Source organism: Protopterus annectens, chromosome 8.part1 (genome assembly GCF_019279795.1).
Source record: "Protopterus annectens isolate FY-2018-M chromosome 8.part1, PAN1.0, whole genome shotgun sequence".
Lineage (NCBI taxonomy): Eukaryota > Metazoa > Chordata > Ceratodontiformes > Protopteridae > Protopterus > Protopterus annectens.
This window is the reverse complement of record NC_056742.1, coordinates 15972450-15986567: the sequence shown is the minus strand read 5'-3', so window position 1 is coordinate 15986567 and position 14118 is coordinate 15972450.

The following is a 14118-nucleotide window of genomic DNA, read 5'->3' as shown; positions in this document are numbered from 1 at the left end:
ACCCTGTAGCAATGCCACAGGTGTGGCCACTGACTTTCCATCTCTCACCCTCTTATGTAGGTCCCTCTGGTATACCACCAAGGCAGCAGTTTGCAGCTGGTGAGTATGGTTTATGTAGATGCTTGCCAATACACTGGGTGTGTAATGGCGATGGTATATTTCATGCAAACATCTAACATACCTACCTAGGATGCATGCTGTACATGTGCACATATTGTTGCTGTTAAATGCACGCCATCACAGTGGAGACCATGATGGGGTATTGGAAGGGTATGTCAGACACCTGCATGATAACTAACATCCTGTCATTGTGGAATGTGTCTACAGAGAGTAACATAATGGTGGGAGATATGGCCTAGAGTAGGGGCATGTGTGGAAAAACACCCATATTCAGTGCAACACCAATGTATATACCTGTAGGACAATGGCAACTGTTGCAGAGTTACACTATGGCATAAGGCATTACTGTGGTCCACATTATCAGCTGGGACTAGGCTGTAACATGTGATGTTCAGTGTATGGGACACTGCAAAGTGACACACATGTGTAGGCCTTATGTGTCAAGCATCTTCAAAAAGGCTGAAGGAGGGGCGGTGTCAACATGACACACCAGTCCACTGCAGCAGGGATCCTAAGGATGCTAAGAATGGCTGTATCTGCACATAGTCAGGTTCAGGAACTGTGGCAGACATAACCCTACCCTCACAGCAATAGTGATGGCAGTGTGTAAACACCAAGGGATGTGCACATGAGTAGACCTTGCAATCATGTACATTAGGTGGATGTGTGTAGGACAGACTGAACATACACTGGTAAATGCAGATGACCCTTGCTAGTATACCTCTGCTAGGAGTAGTGACTGCTGTAGTACACATAACAATAGGTGCAACAAACTGTCATGATAAGGGTGTGCACATATATGCCCACACGGAGTGTATGCATCATGGTCAGCATCCGCACACCTAACACATTCCGTAGACACTGCATGTGAAAGTACAGGACATATGTCACATATCAGGCTCATGTACTGTTATTATATGCGGTGATGTGGTCCCATGGCAGATCAAGGATGGGTGCATCATATCAATAAGGGGGTGTACACCCCCCATAGCCATGGTATGCTCTGATGGTTGCCAGTGTAATAGTATTGGATTGGTCATACATGGTCCACTGATGTTGAGAGCTGTAAATCAGATATCAGGCATTTACAAATGACATCTGTCCACATATCATCCCAGGTCACAAATCATGCCAGGTAAGTGTTGCAGACAAACATAGGGGCTGTGAGCATTAAAGCTGACATAACTGACACAGCACTACGCATGGTGCACAGTACATGGCAGGGTGCAGAATAGGTGCACAGCAATACTGTGTACATGGGTGCAGTGGTATCCAGGAGAAGGGGCATCACCTAGGACACAGCACATGCATCACACACATGTATACTGTTGCTAGCATGGATTGACTATAGCTGCACTGCATGCTGTTGTGTACCATATGTTATGCATGTTGACAGATGGGTAATAGGAGGACTATGTGTACTGTTATTGTGCAGCCTCACCTGTATGTGTGTGTGTGTGTGTGTGTGTGTGTGCGTGTGTGGGTCCTGGTGGGTAGTTAGTTTGTCTGTAGGGTCAGTCTGGTGAAGTGGAGGGAGGTTGATGCATGTAGGATGCGTGTGTGCATGTGTGTGTGTGTTTGTGTGCGTGGCCATGTATGCACATGTGTGATTGTGGGGTTGTTCATATAGCAATACCTCCCTTTGGGATTGTGCAGTGCATGGACATGGACTGCCACATTACACACCAGGAATACTTGTCATGTATGTAATCACAAGACAGCTGAAAGTATAATAAGTTCTGTAGCATGGAACAGGCAATGAGATGGAAGGTAGACACCAGGTATACCCTTAATATCGCATTCATCAGAGAGGTGACTGACAACTCATGTATGCAGCACTACAGATGCATTGGGGAAGTACTGGTCAACACCAGGGAGTGTATTCATATATTACAGTTATCACATGACAGGCTGTGTGCGCAGCATATCTGGCATATAGTAAGCAATACATACACATGACACACCAGTGCATGATATTATGGAGTGAACATAGTAGCACACACACATATAGGGGGCCATGCTCATGATGTCCATGCCTACATAGGGTGAACACTGAATGACAGCAGTAAGGCCAGCTAAAACCACTACACACAGGTCAGGCAGGTAATGTAGTAACAGGTCTTGTGTTGTGATCACTTGTCTAGGCATTTAGAATACTGATCTGTTAATGAGTGGTATCAATGTGTGTATGTTACCAAGTGTGATGCAGGATGGGGAACACATGGAAATATGCATGGGACTGTCTGTAAAGTCACGGACAGGTAGGTATTACGGTGGTGTGTGTGTGTGTGTGTGTGTGTGTGTGTGTGTGTGTGTGTGTGTGTGTGTGTGTGTGTGTGCTGTTAGGCAGTACTATACAGGTTTTCAAGTGCCTTTATAATTTTCCTCCACAGGTGGCAAGGTGGGTCAGTGTCCATTCTGTATGCAATCTGATGTTGGTGTCCATACAGACAGTGAAGATGATGATAGTACTGTTGAGGCACAGTTGGGGTTGTCAGGGGCCAAAACAGTGCCAACATTTGACATCCCCCTTTTAGCCACCACAACCCCACACAGTTTCAGTGCCTATACATACCCCATCACCAGTGGCCATAGCAGAAGGACATCTGGCATTTGGTTGCAGTGCACAGCAAAGTGTGGTAACCATGCCTAATGTGTCTGGTGTCCAGCAGGGCACCACATAGGCAGATGTCCCAGAGTGCCCGTGGTAGGGCCACTGGTCATCATGCCCCTGGCACATGTGACACAGCTGGTACCAGCAGGTGCATGTTTCAGGCTGTCATGGCAGTGCAGGCACATATAGAATGTTACACCAGACAGGGCATGAGGCTGCAGAGGGCTGATCTCACATCTGCAAGTGACAACAGCCGTGAACTGGCTGGTGCCATCCATACTTTAACTGAGTTCATGGCTAGATTTTGAGGTGATGGCCCTCATCGACCGTGGTCTGTCCGTGCTTGCATGTGTGGTGGGAGTGTGGCAACAGCCGCATGGACATAGGCCAGCAACGCCAACAGCTGGCAGTCAATATGGGTGTGCTAGGACACCAAGGGGGTCCTGTAGTGTCACTGCCAAATCTGGCACTGTGGGGGGTGCTGTCCACACCTCACCACAGCAGGCCACGAGCACATGGTCCTGGCCAGTCCCAGGAGGGACCCGGTTCCAGCGGACATATGTCATTGTCAGGTGAGAGTAGCACATCGAGGCTTGTACCTGGACATGCCCATGGATCCAGTGGCAGGCACAGTCCATGTGTCCATGGCTGGAGACAGTGAACTGCAGACCCTGCCAGGTATGGTCTGCAGCTGTCCATAAACACCTGTGTAGGGAAGCCACATGGCAGAACTGTGTGCATGCATACCCACACACTATACAAACACACCTAGGGCAACCCCATACCTACACACACCACATCACCATGCCCAGTTCACCTCAGACCACCCCTCACCCACACACATGGTGTCAAATGTATGGCCCACCCTCAGCCTCTGGCAAACCAACAACATACCCTGTGTATATGATGATACCTGTGTCATATCCCTGTCATCCATACCATCGATGCAGGGACAGGCTGATATGGTTCTGATGCACATGGTGACTATGCTACAGTGCACCACAGTACTGCAGTGTAACATGTTGTAAGGAGTAAAGTGTAATGCATGTATGTCAGGTAGTGTAGCTGTCCAGCAATGATGCATTATAGCTGTTAGTAGCACTGGTTGAATGTGGTCTCCATAATATTATCCATTTGTGTTGTAGGTGTACATGTGTCAGCATGAGGATGGTCTGCAGTCATAGTCCACAACAGGGTGGTGGTGACACCATGGCTGTGACATATCTGGTGTACAGTTGAACACATGTCACAGGTTTGTATAACAGTTATTGCCTGTGTCACATGGACAGGTGACCCACTGGGGCATGTATAATCTGCAACCTGATGTAGACCCAATCACATATACTCACACTCTTACTTGGCAACACTGGGACTAGCCCCCTGTAGTGATACTGAAGTGTGTGGCTTCCACTGCAAACACCACACAGCATTTGGGGTGAGGTGTGTTACAGATTACATGTTACATGCAGAACATCCCCAGACATGTACAGTTTGCTAATGGGGGATGTAATGGGTGTATATGGACAATACATAGTGTGACACACCTTCATACACATTAACAGACACATAACAGGCAGGCACACATCCAAGAGACCTGGGCCTATCACTGCTAACTAACTTGACCATGTGTCCAATGTGTTACAGGTAGGCTACACACAGCGCATGCATAACTGGCCTGGATTGTGGTATCAGTTACCTGTATGGTTGATGGTGACAATGGTAACTATAAAGTGGTACATGGGACATATACCGGGTGTACCTTGTTGTAATGACAGTGTACACAGCACCCACATCCCCCAGTGGGTATTGTACTCCCTGAAACATATGATGACACTCTGACATACCCGCCATCACACACTGGCCACAACTGCGATACAACCCATTGTAGATCCCAAAAGTGGTACTACAGGGATATGCATCTAATGCACATGCCACATGCAGAGTAGGGTGTTGCATTGTCATGCCTCACCTATGGGCAGCAACAACACTATCTGTACTACTGTGTGGCAATGGGTATTGTGATAGGAGTATGTGGCCTCAGAATGCTGTACCCTACAGATAAACGGACAAGCACACATACACACACTTGCCAGAACACAATGGGTATCCCATTCCTATCAACCCATTTGTACAACACTGTTGTGATGGTACTGCAAGGCTCTTGTAGCTGGTATGGAGAGGAGATTAACAGGGTACATGTAATGTCCCATACAGCAGCAGCCATGACTGACTATGGCAATGGGTGTTGCGGTGGTAGTGAAGGCCCTCATGAAATTCCCATGTACTGGTGTGCTAACACACATACACTGCTATACTCAGTCATGCATACGTACACATGTGTCAGTACTTGGAAGCATCGCTGCAGGTGGTCATAGCTGTGTACCTAGCTATTGTCCAAGGAGAGATGGGTTGTGTAGGAGTTGTGTATACAGTGGTATCCTGCCACCTGCCATGTGGCATCAGGCAATCTATCAACAGACACTACTGTAGTGACCCTCAGGGTGAGAGTGACATGCATCAGCCATTCCTCCAGGTGCGTCCTGCACATGGCCATTGAGGCAATCAAGTTGACATGCGTGCAACATGTATTACAATGCATGATTATTGTCTATGATGGAGACCTGTACCCAAGCATGTTCTGTTGACTGTGATAGGGTAGTGCAGGCATCCATGGCAGGTAGTGCGTACAGGGCGTTATCTCCAATATGTGCCATTTTTTACACAGCTGGGCCAACATGTCAGTGTTAATCAAACTTGTGATGCCTGTACATATTCCAGCTGGATACCTGAAATCTGCACATCTGTACAGTGACTGACAGTCATCAGCTTGGCAGATAGCTATGCAGTAGGATGAATGTGTTGACAGATAGAAATTTGGCAACAATATATATGCCATACCTACATGTCAGGACCCCTCACTATCATGTGCTGCACAGACGGTAGTCTACAGTTACATTCCACATGTCAGATCATTACCCAGTAGGGGTTATATACTGTGACACAGCTCCCACACCAGGGATACAACAGGGAGGCCTCAGAGTTCAGCTATGCCTGCAGGTGTGCTTGTTGTCAGTACTACATTTAGCACTCTACTCTAGACTGGATAGGCACTGTCAACAGTAGTACCGCCATGATACACTACATGCCAATGTGGCAGCATGTACCTTGGACTACTACCCCTGTATGTAACACAGTCACATGGATAACAGTGCTGTACAGGTCTCATATACATCTGTGTCCCACACATGACACTCACACCCCTTGTTACTTTAATGACAACACATAGGCGCATGTATTGTACATGCATTACATACACTTATTACAGATGTCATTACCCTGCTATGTTTTCAGACTGGGTGGTGTCAACTGGTTACCAGGGCTAAGTCATGCTTAGCAGGTATCAACATTGCTGCAATATAACAGCTAAGCTGATTTGCACACGGGTAAGCGAAGCCTAAACTGTGTAAGCACCCATACGTATACCTGTAGCTTAGCATCGCTTAGCTTCACGCAAACCCACAGAAATGTGCTTAAAGCTGCTCAAAACTGCTTTAACCACTCTGTATCCAACAGCCCTTGTTCTGTCCAGCAACAAAATGAACAGCCCTTGAACCCAGGACCGTGTACACTAAAGTCACAACACTTAACCACTATGCCATGACCACTGTGCAAACAGCTGTTGCTTTTCCAATATATCTGTCAATACACATATTGATTAGTATTGAACAATTGCTTTTACTTCCACAATTGTGTAGTACTTGTTATTAATATAACTGTTGCATCACATATAGGCTTACACATGACAGGAATATGGATATATACATATAATCAGTTGATATATGTCTACATGTACATACACATGTATATTCATACATATGTATGTTTACACATCTTTATAGTGCAACATATATATGGCCATGTGTACATCTCTTCGTATGTACATATATCTATCTGTATAGGTATATATATATATATATATATATATATATATATATATATATATATATATATATATATATATATATATATATGTGCATATACATATCCATCTATGTATGTCGATAAGTATATGTGTATATATCTATATAGATATATGGATAAGTATATATACATATATGTTCACCATATGTCCTGAACATGGAGTGGAGCCCTACCTCAGCCCCAGTAGTTCTAACCTCTTAGTGCAAGGGGATGTCAGGTATGTATTGCAGGTATATATGTAGACTATTGCTACTGTGATAGGGGTTGTCTCTACAGACATGTTGTGTGTGGGAGGTCACATCTGCTTTTAATATATGCACCATTGGCCACAGACAGACATCCTAAGGACATCATAGTACAGTACCACTGCTAGCACAGTAATGATCTTGTGGACTACAGCAGAGATATGGCCAATAAATGTGGGCAGTCTGACACACTCTGGTCAGTCCAGAGGTATACACAGAACCCCTTATTGCAAGACATGTGGACTAAGCCTGACAATGTGGATGTTAACAGCCATGTAGATGGGTATATCATGTAAACACTGGTATACATCTGCCCTGATAGGTTATGCATTCACACACCCTTGTCTGTCCTGACACATACTAACCACTGGTACAGAGGTGCCATGGCCACATACTACCCACCAGTTAGTGACATACATCTGTACAGCATCCCACTGCTTTGTCTGACATACATGACTGTTATGGTGGCCTGGCAGCAGTACATCTGGCAAGTATCTGGACATAACATCACACTGGGTAAGTACACTAAGCTGCTAGGTATGTAACAAAACACTGGCCTACATTTCTTATGGGGGAATACACATGTACCTGCATATATAGCAGGCTCTACAGGCATGTCACAGCACAGAGTAACAGACACCTGTGTGAAAGTGCATAACCACAACCAATGTGAACACAGCTACAGCCACATATGGTAGCTAGCATAATATTACAGTGTATGGACTATCTGATCAACACCATCCTCATATGTGCCACTCACACACACTCACCCTACATATACTGGGCCACTACACAGTGTGGTCCGATGCCTGTCTGTGGTATGGGACATGTGTGTGTTTGGCCCTACCAACATGTAAGCCGATAGAGTAACATACAGTGGAGCAGCATGTAACATCAGATAGAACAGGACCAAGAAGTATGACATCTACCACAATCTGTACACAGGCCAAGGTACATATTCACAATAAACACACTGTTGACAATCACCATAAGTACACAGACCTCAGTACTGTACAGACAACCACAGATGCCCAGGCTATGTCTTCAAAGATAAACATTAATATACATAACATGTGATGCAGTCTGATATCTTACTGGCTTATCAGATATGATGTCAATATATTATGGTGTGCAGAACATATGCACCTCTTACTGCATGACATATGTACATAGGTTGACAGAGTTGTGGCTGGAGGCACAAACACAGGGCCAATATTGATATGTTGCTGTGATAACCTCAAACATTTACTGTTGTAACAGAGTTTGTTGTGACATATGACCTATGAGGGATATGAAGTCAGTAACTCTCATGTCTGTCACCATGTACTGTCTGCAATCCTCACACTATGCTTCTGCAGTTCACAGTTAGGTGCTCTGTAACACAAGAAACAAAAGGCACCAGACACTGCCCAGTCTGCAGATGACCCTACAGATGGGGTCTCCTCAGAAACATAGCGCTGTCATGACGGGTATTAAAACATGTAAACCAGCCATATCCACACACACCCTGTTAAACCAGCATTACTCCAAATGCAGAATAGCAAAACTTACATTGTGTAATCATGTCAGGCACATCCCCCTCCTGTGTGTTGGCCTGTTCCCACAGTGTATGTTGTTAGAGGTAAATCCCCAATCCATCTGTGATGCTGTTTGCCAAACAACAGATCTAGGTCCTGCTAACAGTGAATGAAAAGGCCCAACACCAACATGATATTCCTAGATATTGGAGTGTGTTTCCATGCAATTGGCTATGGGAAAGTTACCACAACTGTTCCACATGCAATCAGCTAGAGGAGGGCTGCAGTTCATGCAGAGGCCATCAGCTGATCATGTGCATCACTTACAAAACACATGCTGCTGCCTAAGAAAAGCAGGTGTACATCTCCACATCCACCCCAGAGAGAGTGAGAGAGGCAGACAGAGGCAAAGATAGGTCAGGGAGGGGGTGGGAGAGTAAAACCTAAGCATGTTTGTGTCACACACCTACCAGTACAGGGTATCAAACCCCTGATTGACTATGTATTGCTATCACATGTCTATGCAGTTATTGGATGCACCACATAGCTTACATGTTGAGGAACACTCCAAATGTATATGTGTTAGTGAGTGACATCTGCAACAGTGATATGGTAGTGATATGGTAGGTGTAGTACATGTGCCTGTCCGCATGAACAGGTGTCAGTGTCAACACAGCCACACTCTCTCAGGGACCCACACACATTGACACACTGGCAGGGTCAGGAATACACCTCCTCACTAGTTAGCTTGCTACAATACAGTACTGTGCAGGTATCATATACACCACAGGGGTTATCTGGAGGTTATAGGGGCAAAGGTATGTGGAGGTGTCTGACATCAGACAGCATGCTTCAGTATGCCAATGGGGGTTGTAGTGAGTGTGAATGTGGTCAAAAGCATCATACACCACACACACAGACACAGGGTTCCAGTACTGACATGCATGGGTGCATTGCTTCATGGGTGTGTAGTGGTTGACTGTGCCAGAAGGCTATACAAGGCAAGGTGATGGGCATACTTCAGCATCAGGCCACACGACAATGGTCTGCAGTGTGGCTCAGGGGTGTAGTGCCTGGATTGGCCCACACAGGTGGGTATTGTATTCACCATCCAATTACCTGGGTAGCTATTGTGTGTGGCCATTGCTGTGCATTGCTTGCCATGTATGTATTCTTTAGTCCATGACATGGATGGTGTCTGGGATGTGCACACATCCCACATGTATGTACAGTGTCATGTGGAACTGTACCGGGGTGTGTCTGGCCCATGTTGTGTACACAGATTGTTATCATCAGATGTGCCAGTCCTGGCCTCATGTGGCAGGAACAGGTAATGGACAGCAGGTTGACCCTGCACCTACATTGATAGCATGATACAGGTATTCCTTGGTGTCAGTGGTATCTGTCCATACAGGGCATGTGTATAAGGCATGGAATGTCCTTTGTGGATCACATTTGATGGCACCGCAGGTGTTGCAGGTGTCCAGTGGGGAACATAGTGAAGGCACACTGTCTGTATGTATGTGCCTATTGTACTGATGGACAGGGTGCCATGCCCTCTGTAGTCCACTGCAATCACACCATGGTTACTATCTGTGGACAATATGCAGGGTACTACTACTTAGGCAAGTGTGTTTGTGTATGATACATGGGTTGAGAGTGCTCTCTGGGTAATACAAGGGTTGCTAACTGTTGTTTGCCAGGCCTTGATGTTGCATGTAGGGGTATGGATTGGCACCCCAGCCTCTCGGCTATTTCACATCTGTTATCCTTGTAGGGTGGACATTGTGACATATAATAGGGCCACCATATAAGAAATTTGCAAAACCCACTCCACAATGAGTCCAGGTGTTACACACTCACAGCCACCTCCCCACAGGATATGAATGACAAACACAGACACTCCCATAAGCAGACACACACACACACACACACACACACACACACACACACACACACACACACACACACACACACACACACACACACACACACACACCTGCCATGTCTGGGATTAGAACTACTACCTAACTAGATTATTAAACTACAGCACTATGCAGTTATAGGATGCGTCATGGATATTACTAGTGTACTCCTTCCCCAAAGGTGTATTTCACAGTGAATGACATCAGCAGCCTTGCTGAAGTAGGGCATTTGATCTGTAGTGAGTGTGACTAGCCTAAAAAGCATTGCTCCCTACACAGACATAGAAACACACACACAAACATCCACACTTGCCATGTGTGGGAATAGAACCCCTACCAGAGTACTATATCACACTACAGCATTTTGCTGTTATAGGACACGCCACGAAGAATACTGGGCTACACCTTTCCCAAACTGTATTTCACAGTGATGACATTAGCAGCCTTGCCAAAGTAGGGCATTTGATCTGTAGTGAGTATAACTAGCCTAAAAAGCATTGCTCCCTACACAGACATAGTAACACACACACACACACACACACACACACACACACACACACACACACACACACACACACACACACACACACACAGTTGCCATGTCTGGGATTAGAACTCCTAACTAACTAGGTTATCACACTACAGCATTATGCAGTTATCAGATGCGCCACAGAGATTACTGGGCTACACCTTTCCCAAAGGTGTATTTCATAGTGAATGACATCAGCAGCCTTGCCAAAGTAAGGCAGTTGAATTGTAGTGAGCGTGACTAGCCTAAAAAGCATTGCTCCCTACACAGCAGACATACACACACACACACACACACACACACACACACACACACACACACACACACACACACACACACACACACACACACACACACACACACACACACAGTTGCCCTGTCTGGGATTAAAACTCCTACCTAACTAGGTTATCACGCTACAGTAGTATGCAGTTATAGGATGCGCCACAGAGATTACAGAGCTGCACCTTTCCCAAAGATGTATTTTACAATGAATGACATCACCAGCCTTGCCAAAGTAGGACATTTGAATTGTAGTGAGCATGACTAGCATAAAAAGCATTGCTCCCTACATAGACGCACACACACACACACACACACACACACACACACACACACACACACACACACACACACACACACACACACACACACACACACACACACACACACACACACACACACAGTTGCCATGCCTGGGATTAGATCCCCTACCTAACTAGGTTATCACACAACAGTATTACACAGTTATAGGACATGCCACAGTGATTACTGAGCTACACCTTTCCCAAAGGTGTATCTCACAGTGAATGACATCAGCAGCCTTGTCAAAGTAGGACATTTGAACTGTAGTGAGCATGACTAGCATAAAATGCATTGCTCCCTGCATAGACAGACACACACAGACACACGCACACACACACACACACACACACACACACACACACACACACACACACACACACACACACACACATATTTGCCATGTCTGGGATTAGTACTCCTACCCAACTAGGTTATCACATTACAGCATTACAATGTTATAGGACACGCCATGGTGATTACTGGGCTAGACCTTTCCCAAAGGTGTATTTCACAGTGAATGACATCAGCAGCCTTGCCAAAGTAGGACATTTGAATTGTAGTGAGCGTGACTAGCATTGCTCCCTACACAGGCAGAAACACACACACACACACACACACACACACACACACACACACACACACACACACACACACACACATATGCACACAGTTGCCATGTCTGGGATTAGAACTCCTACCTAACTAGGTTAGCAAACTACAGCATTATGCAGTTATAGGATATGCCACGGCGATTACTGGGCTACACCTTTCTCAAAGGTGTATTTCACAGTGAATGACATCAGCAGCCTTGCCAAAGTAGGACATTTGAATTGCAGTGAGCATGACTAGCATAAACAGCATTGCTCCTTACACAGAGACACACACACACACACACACACACACACACACACACACACACACACACACACACACACACACACACACACACACAGTTGGCATGTCTAAGATTAGAACTCCTACCTAACTAGTTTATCAATCTACAGCATTATGCAGTATTGGGATATGCCACAGAGATTACTGGGCTACTCCATTCCCAAAGGTATATTTCAAAGTGGATGACATCAGCAGGCTTGTCATAGTGGGGCTATGGGGAGGGCAGTGTGTTTGCATGGGCCATAACCCATTCATCTAGGGGTTGACACACCACATGCAGCCACAAGCAGGGTTATATTCCTTAGGTACATGTATACAGCTGCTAGATTACTACTGCCTTGTACAGTCATGTTGCACAGCTAGCACTTGCACCACATAGTCTGTAATGCTGATGGGTACCAGTGGCTAATTTCTACAGTGAGTAACATTTACACATCATGTGGTTGTAGCCATTTGGCTGTTTGCTGGGTGGGACAGGCCTCATGATGGATGGCTTTTTGTCACAGTCACTCTCTTCCACACATATATGTATGTCTACTTTTGGCTTATTATAATGTTTTGTCCTTGGATATATTTCTGTATTCCTACTCAATGTGTGTGCAAAGCATGACTGGTGCATACTGAAGAGTGTATGCTCTAACATCTGCAGCAGTCAGATATGTATGGTCCACTGTTGTTTGCAGACATGGGCTTCATTTGTTTAAATGTGTGAGCATGCCCAGTATGACCTTTCGGTATGTTGTCTGAAATTGCCTTCATTTCTCTAAGTGTGTGAGCATGTCCAGTATGCTCTTCTGTATTGAATGTGTGGATCCATTCCAGGTAGTTTGTATTCCAGTGCAGACCTTTGTGTTGTACACCTACAGATAGAAAACGTTTCTGCAGGGTATCCGTAAATCATTTGGCAATATGGTACAAACTGTGCTAGGGATATTGTGTACTGTAGGTGATTGTGTCTGTGCTGCTTCTGCTACATGGTACTGGTGTTAGTGGAGCTATTCAGACATGTGTACTGTTATACACTGTGATGTTTTATGTCCTCAAATAGTATCAGGTGGACATTCTTACTCACAGTGATGTCCTGGGGAACAAGGGTGAATGCAGCTGTGTCTGGTATTGTGGGAAGATGCCTACATATTCATGGTAAGTTATGCCATTCTGGAGGGAGAGCTGCAGACACCTGCTGCTGGGTCTGTGTATCCTGTTCAGCAAATTGGTACAGTGCTGGCAGAGGATCCCATACTTGTACATCCATCGACATGACAGTATGGCCTTATCTTGCTGTGGCAATACCTCACAGCTGTACAGATTCACACAGGTTACCCAGAGGCAGAGGTCAGGACATTACCCCCTATTGTGCTGTACGAGCAGGTTTGTAGCCACCAACTTATGTGTTTGCAGCCAGGGATAATGTGTGCACACAGCTGTGTGTTGGACCTTGCACATTCCATGCTGCCCATACTCCCACCCCCCATTATTGTATCTTATGCCATACATTATGCATACATTCTCTGATACCTTCCCTAAGGTTATCACCTCATCACAGCTGTATTTTGGTGTTGGTCCACAGTTTATGCAGTGGGACATGGTGGACATGTTACTGTGGTTTGTCCACATGGCCTTGCATATGGCTTATGTGGAGTGTGTTATGTTGTTATTTGGGTGTCCATGACATAACATGCATTGGCAGTATGTGTGAGATGGTGAT